Source organism: Lissotriton helveticus, chromosome 2_1, assembly GCF_964261635.1.
Source record: "Lissotriton helveticus chromosome 2_1, aLisHel1.1, whole genome shotgun sequence".
Classification (NCBI taxonomy): Eukaryota; Metazoa; Chordata; class Amphibia; order Caudata; family Salamandridae; genus Lissotriton; species Lissotriton helveticus.
Window position 1 is genome coordinate 1053433713 of NC_136059.1, and position 24472 is coordinate 1053458184.

The 24472-nt window shown below is 43.2% G+C and overlaps 1 long non-coding RNA gene across 1 annotated transcript in view; it reads left to right on the forward strand.

The window, feature by feature from the left end:
- The first annotated feature begins 19569 nt into the window (after nucleotides 1-19569).
- Nucleotides 19570-24472, forward strand: part of LOC144819588 (uncharacterized) — a 180315-nt gene continuing 175412 nt past the window's right edge. The window contains exon 1 of the long non-coding RNA XR_013607471.1: nucleotides 19570-19635. This is a non-coding gene — a long non-coding RNA (uncharacterized LOC144819588). The remainder of the gene's footprint in view (nucleotides 19636-24472) is intronic.

The following is a 24472-nucleotide window of genomic DNA, read 5'->3' on the forward strand; positions in this document are numbered from 1 at the left end:
AAATCTGTGTTGCTGCCTTAAGCGAATGAGCTCTACTTTCATCTTGGGCCAAGGATAACTCCATGAAGATGGAGCCGGCCGGAGCGGTGGAGGGTCACATCCCTAAACAAAGGGCACAAGCTTCGAGCTGTGTGATGTGTTGGTGTCATGTTTTTTCTTTCTGTCTTAATATACTTTTGGCATGGCCATAAATAGTGGCCTTACACGCCACCGAAAGTGTGACTATTGATTTGACCAACCCTCTGTTTGTGTGAAAGTACTCCATGATTTCACGCCTCATGTCCTGAGTGTAACTCGCATGTTGAAGTGGAAAGCATTGAGTCGCCACAAATTACGCCGGGTGGCATTCGACGTGTCTATATGGAGCAGCATCAAGGCATGAGCAGAGATCCCGCGCTAGAGTATTTGTACATGTGAAACCGTTGAGACATCAGTGGAGAATATTTATGCATGAATGCGTGTGATGAGAGACTGAGGTGTGAGGGTATTGCCGCTGCCTAGGGTTCTAGATTCTCCACACATCACACAAGCACAGGGTGGCCACCCATTTGTGCAAGGAGCTAGCTCTATGTCATCATTTCTCCGCCGGGGGACAAGTGGAGTCAGCCATGGGGTCCAACACTGCGTTATAATCTCCTCAGATGATGGTGAGACCTGAAGTCATTTGGGCGAGGAAACCAAGGAGTGTGGCCAGGAAGGAGTCTAGAGCCATGGGGGTGGGCATAAAATCACAGTAGGTTCAAGGAGCGGCCCTCTGTCGTACCAGCGAGGGTGAAATAGTCTCACTGAGGGTCAGCAAAGGTATGTACTACCACCATGGGAAAGGTGTGACGCAACAGGATTGCCATGCCTTGTGACACCCTCCCATACCCAGCATGATAGAACCAGTCAAATCCCTGTTGCTCTAGAAAAGGACACAGAGGTGTGTTTCCTGCAACATTAAAATTGAGGGGTGGGAGTGATGGACATAGCGCAGCACTGCCGAGCACTCGATCCGGTCCAGAAGACCGTTCACATTGTATGACATCACGTTATGAGAAGTTATGGCGAGTTTGGGGACATAGTTGTGATGGAGCCCAGGGGTCCCCGGTGGCATGTGAGGGGTCGGGAGTCAAGTGTGTTATGAGTACCACTGAATGTGTTGAGGCCAAGGCTGGCTGGGCATTGTTAGGACAATTTGACATTATAGAAAGGAAAGAAAGAAACAAGCACACAGAGCAAAACAAAGCAATACTAACATCATGGGAAAGGAGCCACCTCCTCCCAACTCCCCCCACCCCATACTATAGCCATAGAAGCATATGTCACCATGAAATATATACCCTAATTCAGAACCCGTTCATCATAAACAGGCATGCAATGGTGGACCCCTTCAGGAACTAGCATTAATACTTTATAGTGTGTTCATCGGTGATCATAAGTGTCACAGGGGACTGACTGCTGTGTCAACACTGCTAAAAAGTAGAGGGTGTTCGGCTCACTCTTTCTTCAGGTTGGTTCAAAGTATATGGATCCCCGCCATTCTCTGAAGACTGTTCTGGACATTGCAGTGGTCCTGATGAGCCAGAGTTCGGTGACAGTGAAGCTGAACATAATTTGCACCTTCAACAGCAAGATCGTGTGTGAACCCATTTCTGGCATGTGTCTGCACCAGTGCCAGATCTGGCTGGCATTTTAACTGATGGGAGGGGAGCGAGCCTGTCAGTGTGGTTGCTTTTCCTCTGCAAGACAGACCCACGCTGATTCCAGGGTTTCGGAGAAGTGTGCTTTGTCGGCAAATATCTGAGTCGTGCTGGGAACAAACTCATTAAAGTCAAGTGAAGAGCCCGAAGTTTCTGCTTACCAGCTTCCTAGGATCTACATTTGGCCTGGACCTCATAAGTGTAATTGGAAAATATGAGAATTTTCACGATCCAGGTGCCTCCCCGCCCCACACACCAGGAACAAGGAAAAGAGTGATGATCCACCACTGGAGGAGGACGGAGGAAAGGAGGAGAGTCATCTAGGGCTCACAGGGACCAGATCAGCCTCACTCATGTGCCGGGAGGAGATAGAGTAGGGCCATCAACAGCCCCAGCCATTCCAGGGCCCCAACAAGGCATCAGGGCTGACTCCTGGCCAAAAGAACAGCAAATGTGGGGGCAAGCACCCAGCAGGCAGAATATCTGTCTCTTTCATTCCCAGTGGCAGTCATCAGTACCTCCAGACACAATGTGAGTCAGCTTATGACTAACACAGGGTTGGGGCCCAGTCCGACGACAACCATCCCTCTGCATTCCCCGCCTCTCTCCCTCACCCCACTGACCTCACTGCAGCAGGATTCAGGACACAAGGGCTATCACAGCAATCACTGGTCCCCACTCTGGACAGTCACTAGGGAGCCCTGCAGCTCCTGCAAGCACGTTCACGTGCCTGGTTGGGACAGTCAGTGACTGTGCAGGCAGGACACCTGAAGCGGCAGGCAAATGATCAGGAGCCATGTTGTCTCGGCAGGCACAAGGTCTCTCCGATCGTTCAGTTAGGGGGTGAAGGCGGGAGACCCCACAGAATGCAGGCCCATCAGTCGCTGTGTTTCATGCACCTGCCAGAAGGAGGGGGCAGGTCCACTGGTCTGCGGTGCACCAATGAGCCTGCACCGGGTCACAGCCTGATCTCGTCTTCTCACAAGGGGCTGCAATATCTCTTAGGTCGTCCCGTGTCTAAGCCTCACTGGCCAGGCCTCATCCCACACACCACCGGGCACATGGTGGGAATGCCGATCAGGTGAGACAGGGGCACTTCATTAATGGAAACTGAGAGCCCACTTGCGACACGATCCACCATCTTGAGGAGTCGCCACTTGAGACTCTGTGACATGGGCCCGTCATGTCAAATGCTTGCTACACACCCCTGTCAGGCTAGGAGAAGATGCTGGAGCTAGAGCACTGAGGTAGATGGCAGTGGGTGACGGAGGGGTTTTGAGCATTCTCAGAGCCCGACCACCATCTTGACGCCCCAAGCCATGCCTCCAGTTTGCCATTATGAATAACCAACTCCTACTCATGCTCTTCAAATAGATTCCAAAAGCGCATTTGACACCACTAAAAGGCCATCACAGTAGAAATGACTCCATAGGTCAAATGAGAACTCATAAATAATATAGTAGCTGCTTTTGCAATATTAAGGTATTCATTTACTCACTTTATATGCAGCTACAGTTAATTAGAAACGTTATACAAGAAAAGTATTCGACTTTAATCAGTAGTGGCTGGTGACCCCTAAAAGAGGTTGGGCATAATACTTGCCACTGGTGCCCACCCACCAAAATGTACCCATACACTTGCACTCACTGTTTTTCGCCCAAAAAAGCATTTGAACACACTAACACTTACATAATGACTGCCCCTGACTCACAGCTACTGGTGTAGAGTGGCTCTGGTTTGAACTCATGGGGTGCAAGTGTTCTTCTTTAATAATGTAGCAGGTGCACTTGCACCAGGGCTTCAGTGCCCTAGTGCAACTGCACTTGTTGCCCATTGACAGAGACACCACTCACACTCCCTCTTACAATATCCCTCTCACTCCCTCATTCTAACTCACTCACACTGCTTTACTCACTCCCTCACTTTCCCTTATTCTTACTCAGTCTCACTCACTCATTGGATCAGTCTTTCATTCTGATTGACACTCTCAAGCACATTAAGCTAACACACACTCTCGCTCAATGTCACTCTCTCTCAGTCACTCAAGCACACTTTCACTCACATTTAAACAGAGAAACAACACTTTTTTCACTTAACTTTCTTCCGTTTATGGCAATCCAGAGGCTCCATGGTGGAATATGACACTTTACAGCGCACGTGTTACAACGCGTGTCATTACAACACATTTTTTTACATCACAAAATCCATTACAAATGCATGCCGTTACATTGCATGTTGTTACAACGCATAATCCATTACAACGCAATTACTATTCTAACTCGCCCGGGGCGTTACTTTGGGGAATGCATTGTAATGGATTATGCGATGTAATGACATGCATTGTAAAACATTTGTTGTAATGACACACATTGTAACGCGTGCGTTGTAACTATGTTTACCTCCATGGCGGCAGAAGAGCAGAAATCAGGTACCGGACATAAGAACAAGCAAGCCGTGATTCCTAACGAGGAGTCAGACAGAACATCAGGGCCAGGATTCAGAGGAAGACCCACATCAAGCCCTCTCACAACTTCTTGATAGGATGGGAAGCACAAACCTCTCAGAATCTGGGATAGTGCTGGGGTTATTGCGCCCTGCTGCTCTGTGTGGCTCCTCATTGGCCTTAGGAATGCACTGATGTGCGCCCTGACATCCACATTTTAGCAGACATACTGTGCTGCCTGAGGCATGTTCAGTGTGTCTGCTAAATAAACTGGATTGTGAGAGGATCATAGTTGAACTCCTGTCATGAGGAGCCTGATGGAGAGGCCCAGAGGGATGTCCTTAACAGTACAGAGTTCAAGCGAATATGAAAGTTGTGTTTGCATGAACACTGCTCAATTGCATTGTTACAAGTGTAATAAGTTAATTTAGTGGTGAATCCTTGGGCTCACATGTGCTAGGACTATGACCTGTAGCCCCTGAAGAGGAACCACTACTGAGTTTAATTGGAAAAATCTTGCCTTTTCTGTTTCAGAGCATGTGGCTACACACAATCATGTTTCCAGTGACAAACTCCTGGTGGGTATTATCCATGATAAAAAATAAATGTGTGTGCCCCGTGGACCCCGAGAACATTAGAGGACATCTCAGAAAGAGAAAAAGACGCAAACACTCTTACATGCAAATTATTGCACCAGCTGCTGTAAAAATGAAACTGGCTTTCAAGTCACGATTAGCCACTCTGCACGCACCTGACAGGAGGACACTGACTCTGGCCTCTCCCTATCTACTCTACTCCCACACCGTCATTATAGGGTCGCAGTTTTCGAATCTTGTAGGAAGCAGTATTTACCCTTAGCTTCTGCCACCATTTATATCACTGCCTTCTCAGCCTCTGCTCAAAAGCTTTTTCATGTAACCAAACATTTTCTAACGCTTCTCCCGAAACTCTGCCAATGTATGATTATATCCTAACCTATAGTTTGAGAAGCAGTTTTTTCTTCTGTTTAAAAAGTCTCGCGGATTGCACTTCATGTACTAGCAATACCGGCTGATGTTTTCAGTAAAAAAAAAAACACAATTTAATAACTGCGGAAATTATGCTTTTGAAAGATGTTGTAGTAATTTCATCTGGATCATTTATTGCGGTACAAGCTGCAGCATCTTGCTTCAGTTGCATTCAGAAAAAGTTACATTATTGAAGTTTAACTAATTTATTTTTTCAGGTCAGTTTATATTGTTCTAATTTACACAATATTATTTTTTTGTGAGGCGTTTAGCAATATATTTTGAAACACCCCCATTTTAGAGGATTCACCGAGACCTGAATAGATATACTTTGGAGATCCCAACGGTGACATTATGGTTCACAGGGCGAGAACAATGCAATCGTTAGAGATGATTATAAAATATTATATGCCCAATCCCCTTGCCTCCACCCGCCCATTTTGGGGATTGCATGGATACTATGAGGGGCATGGGCCAACCCATAAACATTTAAGTAAGAAGGGACGATATACAAAATATGGGCAGGAAGAAGACACCAAGGGGCATATTTACAAGCCCTGTGCTCCGCGGGTGGCGCACAGGGTTTAGCCATATCTACAAGGCAACATAAATCCACTATGCGTGGCTTTTCATGGACTTGCAGATATGGAGTAAGGCAAAGCAGTGCAAGTTGCTGCCTTGCCTAACTCTTCAGCAAAAAAGCATTGCATGAGTGCTGCTGTAGGTGTTCGCATGACACGCCCATGGACTTCATAGCGCAAAATGCATCCTCGCGTACATTTTGATGAGCCGGTGCACATAGTGCTAAACACAGAATTACTCTTTATGCGGAATTCAGGCATAATATTGTGACATTCTTAGGTAATTCTGTGTGATTACACTACACCTAATTAGGCACCTAGGCTAGATGTAGGTAAATGTGAATTACCGATTCATAAATACCGAATTTTACCGATTCGGTATTCATGAATCAGTCATTCAAATGTAGGTAGAAATTCGGTAACAAATACCGAATCGGTATGATTCGGTATTTACCGATTCTGTAATTACAGAATCGGTATTTGTCATTGATTCCTATGGGCCTTGAAGCCCATAGGATTCAATGGCAGATACCGAATCGGTAATTACAGAATCTGTAAAAATACCGAATTTACAAGGGGGACAGGGTGTCACTTTGACACCCTGTTGCACCCCTGTTTCTGGCTTGTGTGCCATGTGACACACAGACATGCCCTTAGGGCATGTCTGTGTGCCACATGGCACAGGTGCATGTACACAGGAATTCGTTATTTACCATAGAATAGTATTCCATGGTAAATAACGAATCGGTCCTGCTGAGGGAGGAGGAACATGGCGGCGGCAGGCTAGCGGCTGCTGCGAGGCTCTGATCCTGAACGCCCGAGACGAACTTTTGAGTCGGTCTCTATGCCTTACAAATACGGATTGCTGTAGCGGATTAATTGGTGAGATGAAAGGTATTGTTTAGGTTAATGTTTTGAGCGTTTTCGTTGAGGACTCCCCCGCTCTTCTCCCCTTTCCGAGTTAGAATCTGCAGGAGCACGGAATATAGAGGTTCTAGGACCTACGCGGAGCATCGGGCGGGGACGTGAGATGCGAGAGCGTGAACGGAGGTATGCTGAGGAGCGGAACACCGGGCAGCTGCACCGGATTTCGAGTGAGGAGAATAACGAGTCTACGAAGCTGGGGGGAAGAGGCTACGTTAGTAAAATTATACAAGCAGCGAAAAGTATAGAAGTATCTGGACTGCAGGTAAGCTGTCACAACATATGGCTGCGCTCAAGAGCAGCCTTTTGGTACCGAGCGAGCGTCTTTGCCTGTCAAGTTCCTCTTTCAGCAACTTCTACTAGCGGTGATCTGGCTGATTGTATGGAGGCAGATAAAGCTTCTTCTGAGCCACAGAACGCTATCTCCACATTAGAAAACACGAGCAGAGCTGAAACAACAGTTCGGGGTCCCGCATTTGGCTGTTCTCCAGTTCTTAAAGGGGTTGCTGTAACTAGTGAAAAAAGGGGTGTAGTTAAAAACCGCTATCAGTTACGTTCCAAGCAGGAGCTTAAAAAGAAAGGAGTTCTTAACCCCATTGACTTAGCCGAAGGAGCGAGCAGCGGGCCGATCCCTATTTCACCCCTTAAGCAAAATAGGAAAGGGGGGGTAAAAAGAGGAAAATCTAAAGGACCTAAACAATTATTAATATCCAGAGGGACTCCTTCTCTAATAAGCTATTTTAAAATCATGGAGCAAGCGGTGTCCTCTAAAACGAATAATATAGAGAATAACATAGAGAACAATACAGAAGACGGAGGAGTGGATAAAGATTTACATGGGACAGAGAAATCCATAAGAGATATGACTGATAAGTCTCACTTAACAACAGACTCCCCTCTCCTAGCCACTTTCCCTTTGAGCAATAGGTATGCGGCTTTGGATTCAGCTAATCCTCAAGAAATATCGGGGGCCACTGCATGTATCTCCCTAATCAATGTCTCGAACAAGGGGGACTTATTCTATCGAATGGCGAACAAGTTAATCAAACATTGGAACCCCTTTCTAATAGCTCTCTACTATTACCTCTACCTAACCAGGTAAACAATGGCTCATCCACACATTTGAGTGAGGAAGCTGGAGCGAGTGGAGGGAGTGGAGCAGTAGAGGATAGACTGGGCTCTCTACTACATACCCTCAGAGAAGACTTACTGGGCAGATTCGAGATTTCTGAAAAAAATCAGAGGGGGCTACATGACAGATTCGACCTTTTGGAGGCCAAAATTGAAGGTATTAGTGCTAGGACTAGTGTCCTAGAAGGAAAAGTGACATCTCTCACAGAGTCTTCTAAAGGGAATTCTAAGATATAGATGCCCTAAAAGCTCAGAATCGTACCTTAACAATGGACCTAGAAAGGTTGGAAACCCAGAGTCGACGCAACAACCTGAGGATCCTTAAAATTCCGGAAGGAGCTGAAGTAGAGGATATAAAAGGTTTTGTATGCAGACTGTTTCGTGAGGACATTCGAAAGGATCGTCCTGACATTAATTTGGAAGCGGAAATTCAGCGGGTTCACAGAGACCCGTTCAGGTTGCACCCTGAACGGAAGGCACCCAGGAAGATCCTTGTATATTTTCAAACTTATAGTGTCAAAGAACTCATTCTTACTAGATGTCTATCCCGCACCTCTTTACATTTTCGAGCCAACCCTTACCAAGTTAGGTCAGATATAGGTAGTAAAACAGCTCAAAGACAATGGGAACTTGGCTCCAGAATGCCAGAATTGCGCTCAATGGGGGCACAAGTCCAAATGAAATTCCCAGCCCTCCTCAAAATAATGTGGAACAACAAAATGTATACGTGCCATTTCCCGGAGGAAGCTGATGCAGTGTTAACTAGGATGAAGGAGCAGACAGAGTAACTGTATTATGATTGTAAACATTATCTAGTTTAATTTAGTTAAGAATGCTGAGGGGGCATTATCGGTTTAAAAAAAAAATAATAATAAAAACGAGGTGGTGTGCTCACGCGAAAAAAGGGAACTGGGGGAGGGGGAAAAAAAAGAAAAAAGAAAAAAAAAATGGAAAAAAAAATAGGGGAAAATAAAAAAAAAAAATTAAAAAAATTAAAATGTGTATATAAGGGGAATTAGAGACCGACACTTCCTTATATATAGGCAGGGCATCAGAGGTTCAGGGCCTCCTAGGGCGTAATTTCGCCAATCAGGAGGGTAGGGTTCCTCGGGGGGAGGGGGGATGGGCTCACAGGGGTGGGGGAAAAAATCTGTCAAAAAAGTCCTCATTTGCCATAAAATTTTACTTCCTTGAATTTAAACGTCACCATAGGTTACCATGCTCTTTGGTGGCCACGAACGGAAGGGTAATAAGGTCACATGATGGCTCAATCTAGATGTACTAAAATCCTTTCCTGGAACTTGAATGGTTTAGGGAGCCGTAAGAAACAATTAAATATCTCGCACTTTCTGAAAAATACTGGAGCTTCTATAATCCTCTTACAAGAAACTCACCTGGAAGCAGAGGAATGCAGGAAAATATTCATTAAGTATAAATGGGTTCAGGATATTTTCTGCTCAAAACAAACGGGCACAACGAGAGGTGTGGCAATAATATTTAGCGCCAATAAGGGAATTACTGTGCATGATTGGGCTACAGATCAGTCAGGGAGGTGGTTGGCTGCAGTGGTTTGAATAAGTTCAGTCAAGTTTCTATGTGGGGTTTACTACGGCCCGAATGAGGATAATGCTTGTTTCCTGCAGAAATTAGAAAAATATATGATTCAATATACAATCCCTATCGTGTTAGGAGGTGATTTTAATTTACTATTAGACCCTGAAGTAGATCGCACCTCCAAAGCTAAATACAATTGTCCAAAAAAATCCCTCTCAATTCTGAAGAATATTATGAAAGATTATACGTTGTGTGATGTGTGGAGAATTAAACATGGAGCCCAAAGAGAATATTCCTTTTATAGTAAAAAGTACCATCAGTTCTCCAGAATAGATTTTTTTTTATTAGATCAATCGTTTCTAGCGAATATTCATTCTATTTCTTACACTCCGATTGGCTTGTCAGACCATTCAGTGGTTGAATTAAATATCAACATCCAGAAGAATTTTTCAGAATATAGGTGGACATTGGACAGGACCATTCTGTTAAATGAAGTATTTAATATCAAAGTTAAAGAAAAGTTAACAGAATTCTTCGAACTTAATGATAAAACTACTCCAGAGAACATTATATGGGATGCATTTAAATCTTATCTAAGAGGAATATACGGCTCCCAAATGATCTTAAACAGGAAGCTTAATAAGGAAAAGGATATTAAGGAGCTCAGCTTGCTCAAAATAAAAGAACAGCAGCTTCTCTCTGCTATTCTCAACGATAGAACTAATGTACCAAGACTGGAAAAGGAACTAGTAGATCTACAATTAAACTTTAGATCAAGAACTGAAAAATTACTCAAAGACAAATGGGAAGTAAGTAAGTTACGCAATTTTGAATATGGTGAGAAATGTGGATCCTTGTTAGCGTGGAAAGCTAGGTCGGAGAGAACCAGGAATAATATTAAATTCCTGATACAACGTAGGACTGGTGTTGCTTTGTCAGAAGATGATGAGATCAGGAAGGAAGCCAGATCTTTTTATGAAGAACTTTATGCAGATAAAACTAACCGATCAATAGATGAGCTGGATACCTTGTCGATTTTGAGGGATTTACCGCAATTGAGAGATACAGACATAGCTCTCTTGGCAAAGGAAATATCAGAGGGAGAGATCAGATTCCAACTAAAGAAGATGGCAAGAAATAAAGCTGCAGGTCCTGATGGACTTCCAATAGAGATCTACAAGGACAATACTGAAGAAATTCTAGCTCCACTGCAGAAATTATTTAATAAAATCTTTATGCAGGGAGAACAAATACCGCCTTCTTGGTTAGATGCCACAATTTCACTAATTGCGAAACCGAATAAAGACCCGGAAAAAATAGAATCGTACCGCCCCATTTCACTCCTAAATTCTGATTTAAAAATCTACTCCGGAATTTTAGCAACCAGGCTGGCTAACGTCATAAAGTCTATCATCCATCCCGACCAGAGGGGATTTATTCCTGGTCGCCAACTGAATGAACTTACATTTCAAGTAATTGGCGCCATAGACTACGCAATAGAGAAGAAGAAGCCACTTGCCATTGTTGCAATAGACGCAGCCAAAGCCTTCGATCAGGTGAATTGGCTTTTTCTTTGGAAAGTGATGATGAAATTAGGCTTCCCTGAGATTTTTATTAATGGAGTTGAAACTTTATATAGGGGTCCGAGAGCTAGGATCTTGGTAAATGGTGGTTTGTCAGACTGGCTAAATGTTTGTAGAGGGACAAGGCAAGGATGCCCCTTGTCTCCATTATTGTTTGACATATATATTGAGCCTTTTGTTTGTTCCTTAAGACAGGATCCAATAATCCACCCCTTTTGAAATAGGAGATTTAACAATCAAGACAGCCTTATATGCAGACGATCTTCTTCTGTACACTTCAAACCCATTAGAAGCAATACCAAGATTATTTAACCTTGCTGAGGATTTTGGTGTTTTTTCAGGGTATAGCATTAATAGGGACAAAACGGATATTATGTGTTGGAATAATCCAGTTTCTATCCCAGAAGCTAAGTTCAAGATGAGATACTTGGGTATTCAACTCACTCACAAATTAGAAGAAATTCCCAAGACCAGCTGGGAAGCAGTGATAAAAGAGGTTAAAAAACTCCTAACTAGATGGAACTCCCTGCCTCTAAACATTTATGGCAGAGTGAATCTATTTAAAATGATCATCTTACCAAAGGTAACATTTCTTTTTAATTCTATTCCCTTAACATTTAATAAAAAAGATATTCTCAAATTGCAAGGTAGGATAGGATCCTTTATCTGGGCGACAAAATCTCCTAGGATAGCTTGGAAGAAGTTGAGGAGAGGATTAAAACTAGGTGGCCTTGCTCTCCCAGACTGACTTCTCTACTGCTATGCCTTCCAGTTCAAAAATGTTATACTCCTAGCCAATAAACTGGACTTTCCTTCTCACGGTATACTCTTTCAGGCCATGTTGTTAGACCTTCCATACGGTGCAGACTTTTTTCTGTTAAAATTTGGAGATCAAATTTTTTTTAAAAAGGTTCGACTGAAGCTCTTGAAGGCTGCCTTATACAACTGGCTACAGATACGTAAGCTGCTAGGTATTCACTATTATCACTCATATGCCCCGATCTGGGACTCCCCTGGTACTCCGGACTGTTTGATTGACCAACTAGCACTTCCGTTAAAAAGAGCTGGTCTCTCTAAATGGGGGGACTTTTGTGATGCATCGAAAGTATTAAAATGGGAAATTCTAGTGGGTCTAACCGGGGGAACTCTCACGAGATTTAAGTTTTATCAACTGTCGGCATGGTGGGGAAGCCAAACTTGGGATTTAGAGGATGAGAGCCCACTGTTGGACTTAATCAGTAGCAACATAGGTAAGAAAGGGGAGACTGCTCAATGGTATAAAACTTTTACAGACAATAAGGATAATTTAGAATCAGAGATTACTAAATTATGGGACCCCTCCATGGTTCAGATTTCTGATAATCTAGTTAAACTATGGACAGACCCTTTTTCTATGTCTCAAAAAATAATTAAACCTTCTAATTTAAGAAGAAATCCTCTATATACAATGTATAGAGTTTATTGGACTCCAGCGAAACTCTCTAAGATAGCTGCAGTTCAATACTCGTGTCCCAGATGCAAGTTACAAGAAGCAAATGACATACATATGTTTTTTGAATGTCCTAATATAAGTAACTTCTGGGGACAAGTGTGTAGGTTTTTGGAGGAAGTACTTTCACTTTCACTTATATGTACTCCCAGATTGGTTTTTTATGGTCTCCCATTTGATTATGATATTAACAGCAATTTATCACAGTTTATTTTTTATGTAATAGTGATTGCTAGAAGAGAGATCTGTAAGGTGTGGAAGTCGGTACTCCTTCCGACATTTGCAGACTGCCTCAAAAACATCATGGCGGTGAGTAAATTGGACATATTATGTGGGGGAGAAAAGTCTGTTAATTTGTGGTCAGCCTTGAATGCCTGGAGTGAGAAATAAACTGACAGTCCAATGATTATGCCAGAGGTTCTGTGGTCCTGTCCTTCCTATGTAGCAAGTACCATCACGAGAGGAAGTTGGACGGATAACAACCCTACCTCTGGGCAATCTTCATCGGCTATTCACAAACACGAGGGCTGGAAAGGAAGGTTTGTGTCAGTGGCCTGAAGTGCGCCTATCTAGAGCAATTATCTACTGGTGGCATATATGAGGACAAAAAAAAATAAATAACGAATCGGTAAGGGCCTGTGGCACTGATTACAGTGCCACCTACATATTGATTTACAGAATCGGTGAATTTACCGATTCAGTATTTTACCGACTCTGTATATTTACCGAATCGGTAAAATTACCGATTCTGTAAATCAATGGCCCCCTACATTACAAATCCCAAATACCGGTCGGTAATGGTCGAAATCGGCCGTTACCGACCGGTATTTGGCGAGCTACATCTGGCCCCTAGTTAGGACCCAATGTAGTTAGGATGTACCATGACATGAGATGTACTGGGAAGTTATCATTTGTCTCTAAGGAAGCTCCTCTAGTAGTTCCTCATAAATCAGATAAAGACTGACACCTTTTCCTGTTTGTCCATGCTCAATTTGGGAAGGATTGCTAGACCATCTTCTGTAATGAAGTTTGTTAACTAGGCTATGGCTTTTTAATTTGCGCTACAAAATACTTGGTAAAGTTCTATTAAATAGGCTTCTGCAGATGTTAACCATCTTTGTCACTATTAGAGTGGATTTGAGCCTGCCTGCAATATTTCTCCAATTTCAGGAGATATTTTTATGAAATGGCTGACACATCGCCGGAGAAACAGATGCAGAGGATATCAAAAGGCCTTAAATTAACTTGGCTGGACATAGCTGTACATAGTATTGGAGATGATGGAGGTTGCACCCAAGATAATGAGTTGGATCAGGGTATTTTGTGGAACCTAATAGCCAAGGTCAGGACACAATACATTTACTCCTCCAACTAGGGTATAAAGAGGTGTACCAGCCAAGGGTGTCCATTATCCCCCATCCTATTAGCGTTCTCCATGGAGCAAATGGAAGGCCATTTCTGGAGCTACTCGATTGAAGAGGGACTACAGATATCTGATACTCAACATATCATCTTCCTTTATGATGATGGCACAATTTTCAACATTCAGAACCTGGCAACGCATATGCCAGAGATGATGGGCTTGTCAAATAAATTTGGGAGGCTCTCAGGTCTCCGAGTCAGGTAGTAAAAAGTTTTACTTGTTAACACTACTTCAGGTTAAACCAGATGGCCCATTAAAATGGGACCCTTCTCCACTCACAAGAGCTATACATTTTGTTTAAATGACATTTAAAAGTTGGGAACCAGCAACACTACTTGGAATTGGTTTATGTGCAAGTAAGTAATCAAGAATTAAGTGCACTTTTAGAAAAAAAGAATGTTGTCTGTAGTGGGGAAAATATCATTATCTAAGGTGATAATTCTCCCCCATTTGCTGAATTCCATTCCTAACTAATGCGGATTTGTGTAGCACTGCTAATCACCCATTAGAGTCTCTAGGGCAGTTCCTAGGCCCAGGGAGATTAAATGATTTGCCCAGAATCACAGAATGTTGAGCCGACTCTGAGACTCAAACCTGGATCCCCAGCTCTGAAGTCGGCTGCTCTGGCTGTTACGCCACACTCTCATCTCAGCGATTTTACCAAAGCCTGCCTTAATGGGTTAGACTCACTGCTGCCAGGTCTGATATGGAATGATGACAGATAAAGGATCGTTTTAGATAGGATACTTCTTCCGACGACTGATGGTGACCTTGCTAATCCAAATTAAGAGCATTATTATAATGCAGCACAACTGAAATATGAGACAAACAGCGCCCTTCCATCCCAAACCATTGAATCCCAATTCCTCTGGATGATACCATTTGACGGAAGTCCTTGAGTCCTCCCAATTCTTAAGCTTGTTGTGATGATTAGATTTTGATTGAGCAGACATCTCCTTTTCTTTAGAGGGTCAAGATTTTCCGTGCTGCTACATTCCCGCTGAGATGTCTTAGTAGGTTGGCAGGTACCCCCCATCATTGATGCCGACCTCTGGTGATAGTATTCTTTCAGAGCAGTTTGCGATAAGAATTCCTCTGGAGCTGTTGAAGCTTTGCAGAGGCGCAGAATGTACATAGGTTATGGAATACCAATAGTTCAATTCCTGGTATATAGTAGGTTAACTCAGGATCCTAGACTAATATGGGATAAAGGAAGAATTGAACTGAAGGTCAATAATAGCATGCAAACTCTTTTGTCCTGGGGAGATGTGCAAGATTGCGCTGGATGTCATTCTCCTGAGGCTCATTATTCAAACATGGTGTTGGGGAGTTGATCGGAGCCGACGGCAGCTTCCAGCTATCCAGAGCCATCGAGTGCTATTGCAATATATCACCTTCACACGGTGCACCTAGCGCAGATAAATAGTCAATGCCTTACATGCAGAAACTGGTCTCCTTAAACAATAGTGATAAATCACTTGAGGATCCCACAACCCTCTCTTTCAAGCACTTTCCCAGAAAATCATAAGTAACACGTATATGCCACCCACTGACCCCAGACCTTTTCCCATTTTAGTGGGCATCCCCGACTCTCGTACACCACCTTCTCAGCTGCACAGCACCAGTCGAGATCGATTTTCCAGTTTACTATCCTCGGAAAAAGACTTGTGCCCCAGGCCCTGGGTATATTCCTTTTCGCCACCATTGCCGCCATCATTAACCATATTCTGTGAAACTTCGGCCAGGTTTCCTCCCCCGTCACACACAGCATGTGCCACCTGGCCTCCATTGGTGTATTCTAGCCCATCACTTCGGACATTGCCTATGTTACCCCCTCAAGTATTGTTGGATTTCTGGACAGGCCATCTGGAAGAAGTAGCCCGCTTCCTGAAGACACCTGGCACAGAGTTCTGTGTTGCAGAGTCCCAACCTGTGTATGAGTACTCTGGAGTAGTATGATCTATGGAGGATACAGAGCTGTATAAGAAGAAAGAGGGCCGGATTGCTATCTCTCTAGGACTTTGAATCACTTCCTCCAAGTCATCATCGTCCAATATCCCTACGTCAGCTTCCCATGCCTTCTGCAAGGCCCTTAGTCAGACCCCCCAGGATATAGCGGCATGGATTAGCAAATTTAGCTGCACAAATATGGAAATTTAGCGGCACAAATATGGAAATTTAGTGGCATTTTTGCGGCACTTTATTTTAATGATGATCATTCATTTTCAGCCTTAAATCAATGGAAACTGCTTTAGCAGAGTATTCCACGTTGAAGTAGGCAATCTGGGATATGGAACAGAGGAAGCAGCCCACAGGTGAAGACTATTATTCCTCCCTTGGAAATGCAATCCTCCATTTGCTTTAGTATAGGTTCTGAAAAGCCCATCAAAGATGCATTTACCAACTGCCATGCGTGGGGCCTGACTACCTCATTAATTCACAATGCCATTGAGTCATTGCGCCATCACCACCTGCCAAGCCTAGCTACCTCCATGGGCCTTGGTGTCTTCAGCCTCTTCACAGCACCTGTTGTGACATCAAACAACTGAAATAGCACCCCGTCTGCGGGCTCGCCTGTTGTGACGTCAAACAATTAAACAGGCATTAAAAATGCAATAGGTCACGCCTTTGATTAAGTTAAAGCCATTTGCTTTGCTATACAATATTATTAGCAAAGCAAATGGCTTTAACTTGATCAAAGGCAAGACCTATTACATTTTCAATGCTTGTTTTACGTTCCTTGTCAAATGTGTCCCTGTGCTTAGTTTAACCAGTACCCAGGTATTAGGTGATAAGATACGTGAAGTCAACATTGACTCGTTGCATTCTTCACCGAGGGCATGGATGATAGAACCACTTCTTATGATAAAACATTAATAGAGACTTCCCTAACTTCACCAGTGCATGGCTTTTTATGTACTCCTGCCTCAGGTCATAGTTTCACATGTACTCCTGCCTCACTGCAAGGGTTTATGTTTACTCCTGCATCAGTGCATAGCTACACATGTACTCCTGCATCAGTCCATTGCCAGTCTTCACATGAACTCCTGCATCAGTGCAGTACATGGCTTCAAGTGTACTGCCTCAGGTCATAGCTTCACATGTACTCCTGCCTCACTGAATGACTTTACGTATACTTCTGCCTAAGTGCCCAGCTTCACATGTACTCCTGCCTCACTGCATGGTTCATGTGTACTACCGCCTCATGCATAGCTTCACATTTACTCCTGCATCAGTGCAGTGCATGGCTTCATATATACTCCTGCCTCAGTTCATAGCGTCGCATGTGCTCCTGCCTCACTGCATGGGTTCACGTGTACTCCTGCCTTAGTGCATAGCTTCAAATGCACTTCTGCATCGGTGCATTGCATGGCTTTAAGAGTACCCCTGCCTCAGGTCATAGCTTCACATATACTCCTGCCTCAATGCATGACTTCACTTGTACTCCTGCCTCACTGCCTGGCTTCATGTGTACTCTTGCCCATAGTGCCCAGCTTCACATATACTCCTGCCTCACTTCATGGGTTCACGTGTACTCCTGCCTCATGCATAGCTTCACATGTACTCCTGCATCAGTGCAGTGCATGGCTCCATATGTACTCACGCCTCAATTCATAGCTTCACATTTGTTCCTGCCTCACTGCATGGGTTCACTTGTAATCCTGCCTTAGTGCATAGCTTCATATGTACTTCTGCATTGGTGCAGTGCATGGCTTCACATGAACTCCTACATCAGTGCAGTGCATGGCTTCATGTGTACTCTTGCCTTAGTTTATAGCGTCACATGTACTCCTGCCTCACTGCATGGCTATATGTGCACTCCAGCCTCAGTGCCCAGCTTCACATATACTCCTACTTTAGTACATGGTTTCACGTGTACTCCTGCCTCACTGCATGGTTTCCCTTGTACTCCTTCCTCAGTGGATGGCTGCCTAAGAGCATGGTTTCACATATACTTCTGCTCCTCTGCTTAATTTCACATGTATTCCTGATTCAGTGCACAACTTTAAGTGTACTCCTGCCTCAGTGTATGACCTCATGCATACTACTATCCATATGCATGACTTCGTGTTCAGCCCTGCCTCAGTGCATAGCTTTATTTGCAGTCCTGACAAATGCATGGCTGTAGAGGGGCTTGTCCATTTTAATGATCTAAAAACCCCTGCTCACATCAAACAAACAAACGCGTCACCGCACGCACGCCTGTTGCTGGTGATTGTTAGAGATGTGGGACTGGGGGGAAAATAACCATGTTTTGCTCTACCATAGAAATGTACAACTGTAACCTGTGCATTGCTACAATTTCCCTGGCACTTTTTTAAAAATCGCGGCATTTTTACAAAAATGCCGATTTTGCGGGCACTTTTGTCAAAATCGCGGCATTTTTTCAAAAGTGCGGATTTCGCGGCAAACCGTGAAATCGCTAAATCCTGGAGGGTCTGCTTAGTGGGTCTGGTGCGTTAGTGATTAATTTTCTTATATATTAGGAAGGTGGCCTTGTCGACGATTGGGTCCAGTAAGAGTCTATCCTCTAGGGGAGTGTATTCCGGCAGCTGTTACAGCCTGTGGTTCTTTATGTATTTTCATGCTTTTATCCTTAAATATGTCCTCATGAGTCAGACAAATTTCCCAAATTGTCCATAAGACGTGAGCGACCACGGGGTGTAGACGTCCACAAAACGTGATGGCCTGCTGAGCATTAGTGTTTTTTTCTGGTTAATTCTTTGATTTTCTATTTTTCTTCATTGTTTACATTTGTAATTTTGTGTGTTACTATGTTCTATTATGTTTATTTCCCAATTATGTGGCTGTTTGTTTTGTATTTCCACTCACTCCTGATATATGTAATATTTCATTGCCGGTTTACCACCGCCCTGCGGCTCTGCTCTGACTGACTGGTAAGCTTTAAGCCTCTCCTCCTTGACCCTCCGACTCCTGCACACATGTTTCCAAATGGGAAACTTTTTTGAAAAGAGGTATTTGTTCCTTTAAGGAATTCGGGCTGCTTAAAAAGGAAAAAAAAGGCCTCCAATTTAGGAGTGCAAAGACATGACATGAATGGTTGTCTACTCTCCCTCGCAGGCCATCGTCAATGTTTGCAACCAATCACAGGGGGTCTCCAAATTGCAACCTCTTTAGTCAATATTAATTAGGCAAGTCATTCATCAACCTCCTACAAATGGGGATTTTGTGAGCAGACCTAATAGTACGCAGGTAAGTTCGCAAAATCATATTCCATTCGTAAAAAGTCAGTGCGCAGTTTGTGACTACTTTGTGCAAAAGGAATCTCAGAGCGTCAGCCCTTTGGTCTTATTCCCCTAAATATACCCAGCAAGAGGTCACAAAAATTCAAAAGAAAAGAGTAAGACTTAGTTTTCGAGAAAGGTTGCAAGAGATACAATCCTCTTCAGCAGGCAAATTACAATTAGAGTAACCGGACTCCCTCATACACACCTGAGCCCCAGGCAGAAAGCCACCGAGGAGCCGCATATCATTTATAGGAACAGGTTATGTAATTACCGCTAGACAAAATGAGACCGGGCCGAGGTCAAGAAATTTGTTTTCTCTTCCATTACATTCTCAAGGTTTCAGCTTGATTTATCTTGCTTTCTATTTTAAGGGTCTGCGAGAGACCACCTGTCTGTCGGCTCCAGATGGGGCCCGGCTGCTCGCCTCTCGGAGCAGGCTGCGTGGGCATTATTCACAGGTCAAGAGAGCTGCTGAGCCAGGCAATGGCCGCCGCGGAAGGAAAGCTGCCATAAGCTCATTATCCGTATGTAGCAAACGCAATCCTCGCTGCCTGCGGTTCCCTCTTCAGGTGATTATTGCTGTGCGAAGGCCCTGTTATGACTGTTTAATTGCAATCTGATGAGCTCGGTTAGTGGAATGTTTCTGGAATGAAACCGCTCGTTTACTTGTATAAACACACGCTTAAAGGCAGTAACCTCAACCAAGGTATTATCTCTAACATTTAAAGTAGAAATATTTGTAGGTTAAAATTAAATTGAAATACAAGTATGGGGAAAAAAAACTGCCAGTTAATTGTATGTATCTTGCATTACGTTTCAGGCAGCATTACATGAAAAATGTCATGTTAGTGAAGAAAATGAACTCGCACTCTGCAGACTCACTTCCTATGTTGTCTCGTCCTTTTAATATAGTACCTCGATGCTCCGTTTTACAGTATCAAACTGGTTGTTATTACAAATGATTACTCTCCTGAAAATAATGTTTCCTTTCTTCCTGCTCTTTTCATACCGGATTATTCAGCGCCATCTTGTGGCTAAATTGATTATTACAAGGCAGTAGTACAACATATCTTATTATAACGCTGATACATAGTTATCTTTTTCTCTAAGCACATCTGTTGTGTTTTATTGACAAGTTGTGTGTTTAGACGTCTATACTTACGGAGGAGTTGTCAGTGCTCTCCACTCATTCATTTCACAGTAATATTTATGAATAAATGATGTCTAATTTATTCTTTTAGGGTGACTTTTATGGCACCAAGCTTGTCGCCTCAGCTCCACTGCAGCGGATAAGGTGGTGTATACACTGTTACGTGATGCATCGAGGTGAGACGAATAGTGTATTTAAGGATTCTTAGAATATTTGCAGAGATAACATTCAGAGCCTTTTGATTGTGGGAATATCAGTGCTGGGTACTGTGAAGTTGACTGATTTTTTTGTGGGGTTGGGTTAGTGTTTGCCAAGAGTTAGCTATTAATTTGAAGAGCACCACACCAGTGGGTCCTTTTACTTTATGGATGGTGGTTTCCAGTTCACCAAGTCGGCAGAACCTTTTGCCTCTTCCTTCCCGGTAGAAGACCGTCTGCCATACTTAGAGGTCATCGCCACGCAAGTGAGGACCTTTCTGCCCTCAGGGGAGCAGTTGCTGTGAACAATTTATTAAGAAGGTAAAGCTTTGCTGAATAGGCATCCATGTTTAATTAGCATGCTTGGCAACGTTTTTTTCTTCTTCAAGAATGATTCCCTTAAGCAGGAGTTAATTTTTGGAAAGCAAAAAACCAGTGACCCTGATGTGCACACAGTTTTCACCCTGTGTCCAATGTCAATTCGGTGATTTTTCACTCAAAATCACCAGGCCACTCCTGAAGGTAACCAACCTGGAAATCTGCGTACCCTAGCCTCCACCTTAATAAGAGGGGACGGCTGTCGCTAGGACCTGAGTGCAGGGCTAGACTGGCCATAGCGGGCATCGGGCGTTTCCCCGTGAGCCACCAGCAGGGGGTCGGTTTTGGACCCCTGCGAGGCCATTTTTGTTACTGGGGCCGGTTTTGCTGCATAGCTGCAATATCACACCCCTGTGGCAAAAGCTGCCGCGGGAGTGGTGCTTTGGGGGTCGATGGCCGGCCAAGATGTTTGCCAGGTCTGGTTTTGGTTCCCAATCCGGCCCTGCCTGAGAGCCCTCTGGCATATGGGACATTTGCTCACAAGTTGTCTTAGGTTGAAGAATCAGAAGCCCCAACATTGGAAACCCAGCGCATCACCTATCTCTAAATAGATTGGGGGAGCAGGGAATTTGGCAAGGAGCAGTGCAAATTTACAGTAGTGCTGCTAGTCTGCAAAACTCTAAATGACCCTTTAGGGCCCGATTACGAGTTTAGCCATTATTTATCACCCCTTGATATATATAGATACCACGGGGTACGTCATTTATCGGGTGCGCACCAAAACTGCATGATACAGTAAATACTGCATGTTTTCCTCCTGTTAAATTTTGACAGGTTTGTCTTGCTGAAATTTTATGAAGGCTGAGTTGTTTAATGTATTTGATAATTATCAGGTCTGCTAAATGCTTTCAAACATGTAGTTCCGACCCATGCGTAAACAGAAGCTCACACATGTGTCAAAATATAACAAACAACTCCGTAGTATCATGGTGTGGTGTAGTAACACCACACCATGGAGTAGACTGGTCATGTCGTGGATCCTTTTGGACTGCTACTTCTTTCAATGTTTGGATTGGTAGTAATGTCTCATTGTTTTAACATTTTTCCTTTTTGATGAACATACAGTGAAAGGTATTCCTCGACATTTGACTTTGCGCAAGTACTTTTCTTTAGGGGTTGCTACTCATATGGTCACAGAGTCTTTTGCCTGAATGTCACTTCAGAGTACATGCTTCTACATTGTTTTATTCCAGCTGCCACAGATGTTTTAGTTTAAGGGTAAATGTATTTATTGCCAAACTACAAATCTAGCATGTATGGTCAGACTCTTCTAAATAGCATTCTTGTGTTTAGACCATGTTTTCATGCAAATTGTAATTAATGTATTGACTGTGCTATTTTCTTCTTACATGTCTCTCAGCCAAATGTATTATTATGCTGCATCCAATTTCTTTGATATTTACATGCAATCTCCTGCTGATCTATGGTATTTACATAGACTCTTGTGTCCTGGTGTTGAAGTTTCTTATTCACACAAGTGTTTCTAATGAGTACAAATCCCATGTTGTCTCTTATGAGTACAAGTCCAATGTTTTTGTAGTGGGTGTTAGTCCCATCTACCTTGTTCTTATGGGTACAGGTCCCATGTGTCTGTAGTGGGTGTTAGTCCCATCTACCTCGGTCTTATGGGTACAAGTCCCATGTTTCTGTAGTGGGTGTCAGTCCCATCTACATCGTTCTTATGGGTACAAGTCCCATGTTTTTGTAGTGGTTGTCAATCAAATGCATAACATGGTACCTCTAGTCGAGGTACATCCTTACACGGACATGACATTACACATGTCATTATATATTTATTCCTTCACTGCAGGGCGCGCTCTTACCTTTCTTAAGGTGTCTAGTGTAGGTTGTTTGTTTTACTTCTACAGTGCACAACAGTTTGATGTTATCGTGTTTTTACTTCTGCACATTCATATTTTTACCCTTTTGGGTGTATAGTTTGGGTTTTTACCTTTTAACTATACTGCAGTGGTCCATTTAAGACTGGGCGTTTCTCTATTCTGTTTTTCTTTCTTTCATTACACTTTAGCCCAGTAATTGTCAATTTATTTATTTTTCTAAAATTACTCTAATGTTTTTGATTGTATTGAGAAGAAGGAGTTTTATATTGTATTTCTCTTCTTCACTGTCATCTATTTTTCTCCTGATTTGGATTGCTCTCTCGTGCATTTTCCTGGCCTGTTGGTGTACAGAGAGTAATCATTGATGGTTTCTTTCGGGTTTCTTTTTCTTCGCTTTATTTCTTTCTCACATTTATCAGAAAGGAGGATATGTCTATCTGTTTCTTTTAAAATCTTTTGTTGCTTTCTTTGTCTCTACTTTTGCTTTGTTTCTCTCTTGTACTCTCCTCTCTATTTCTGTCTACTAGCTTATACACCTGAATATAATTTCTTCTCTTTTGTTTTCCTTTGGAAGAAAGGAGGATATGTAGTATCCTGTTTAATATGTTTTACATGCTTTCCACTCCTCCATCCGTTGAACACTCTTGAGTTGATGTCACTTAGAATGTTGGTGTATGAAGCAGACAGTTGGAGAAGGTCTGAGCGCCTTGCTGGGTGCTCCTGGTGGGACTGAATACTAATGTACTTCTGATCACCCTCTTAACTTTAATAAATCCTCCTGAAACTCTTCTACCTGCGTGGAGTCAGTTACTACATTCTTGTAATCAGGGCCTCAGTCTCTCATTCTGAATCTCGTATTTGTGTTCAGAAAAACTGCATTAGTGAACTATTATTAATGAGTGGCCTTGGTCAAAAGATTATTCATCCACGTTGTGTTTTCGCCTTTGTGACTTTACCATGCAATTCAGAATTTTTATGATTATTGTTGGAGTGGGTATAGGAATAATGTGCGGTTGTGATTTCCCCACACATTAAAACACCAAGTTTAGTCCAAACACTGAGGAATTTGAGCAAGGAAAAAACTTCAGGACTGAGCACATAATTGGTTCAACATTAAATTATCAAATCAGGCACAAACACATTTGGACATTGTAGTAAAAAGAAGAAGGTCCAATCCAGGTAGTTTCCAAGAAGGTTTATTGAATTATAGAGTTACATAGGGGAGAGCCCCACCAGGAGCAGCCTCACTGCTGCTCAGCCCATCTCCAACTGACTCACACACACAAACATTCCATTCACCAGCATTCTCTCACACATACACTCAAGTTGAGCAGCAGCAGTATAACACATCCCCCTTCTTTGTAACGGAAAAGAAGGGAGACACAAAAGGTATTAAAAACAAAGCATGAAATAAATTAGCAGACAACTTTCTAGAAGGATTACATGAAAACTTAAACATGGAACACAGTGACACAAGTAAAAAGGCTCATGCATACCACCACACCACCATCCTCCTTTCTTACACAAAAAAACTCAAACACTCCACACCACGGACTACATACCAATCCAAGTACCAGAATTGTGCACGCTGGCCAGGCAAACATGACAAGCACAAGGAAACCAACAACAAAGGTGTGAAAGCAAACTCACCAATAAGAAAACAAAACAGTAAGAAAGCATGGATAATATCCACTCAGAACATCTTAATAATCATATTAACAGCAAGCCTTCCCTCAACAACACAAGTTGAGGTGTGAGGTGTGGACGGGGCTCCACACGGAACATCAAGAACAATAAAAATACTTCCCCCAACATTGCTAGTTGGGGTGTGGAGTATGAG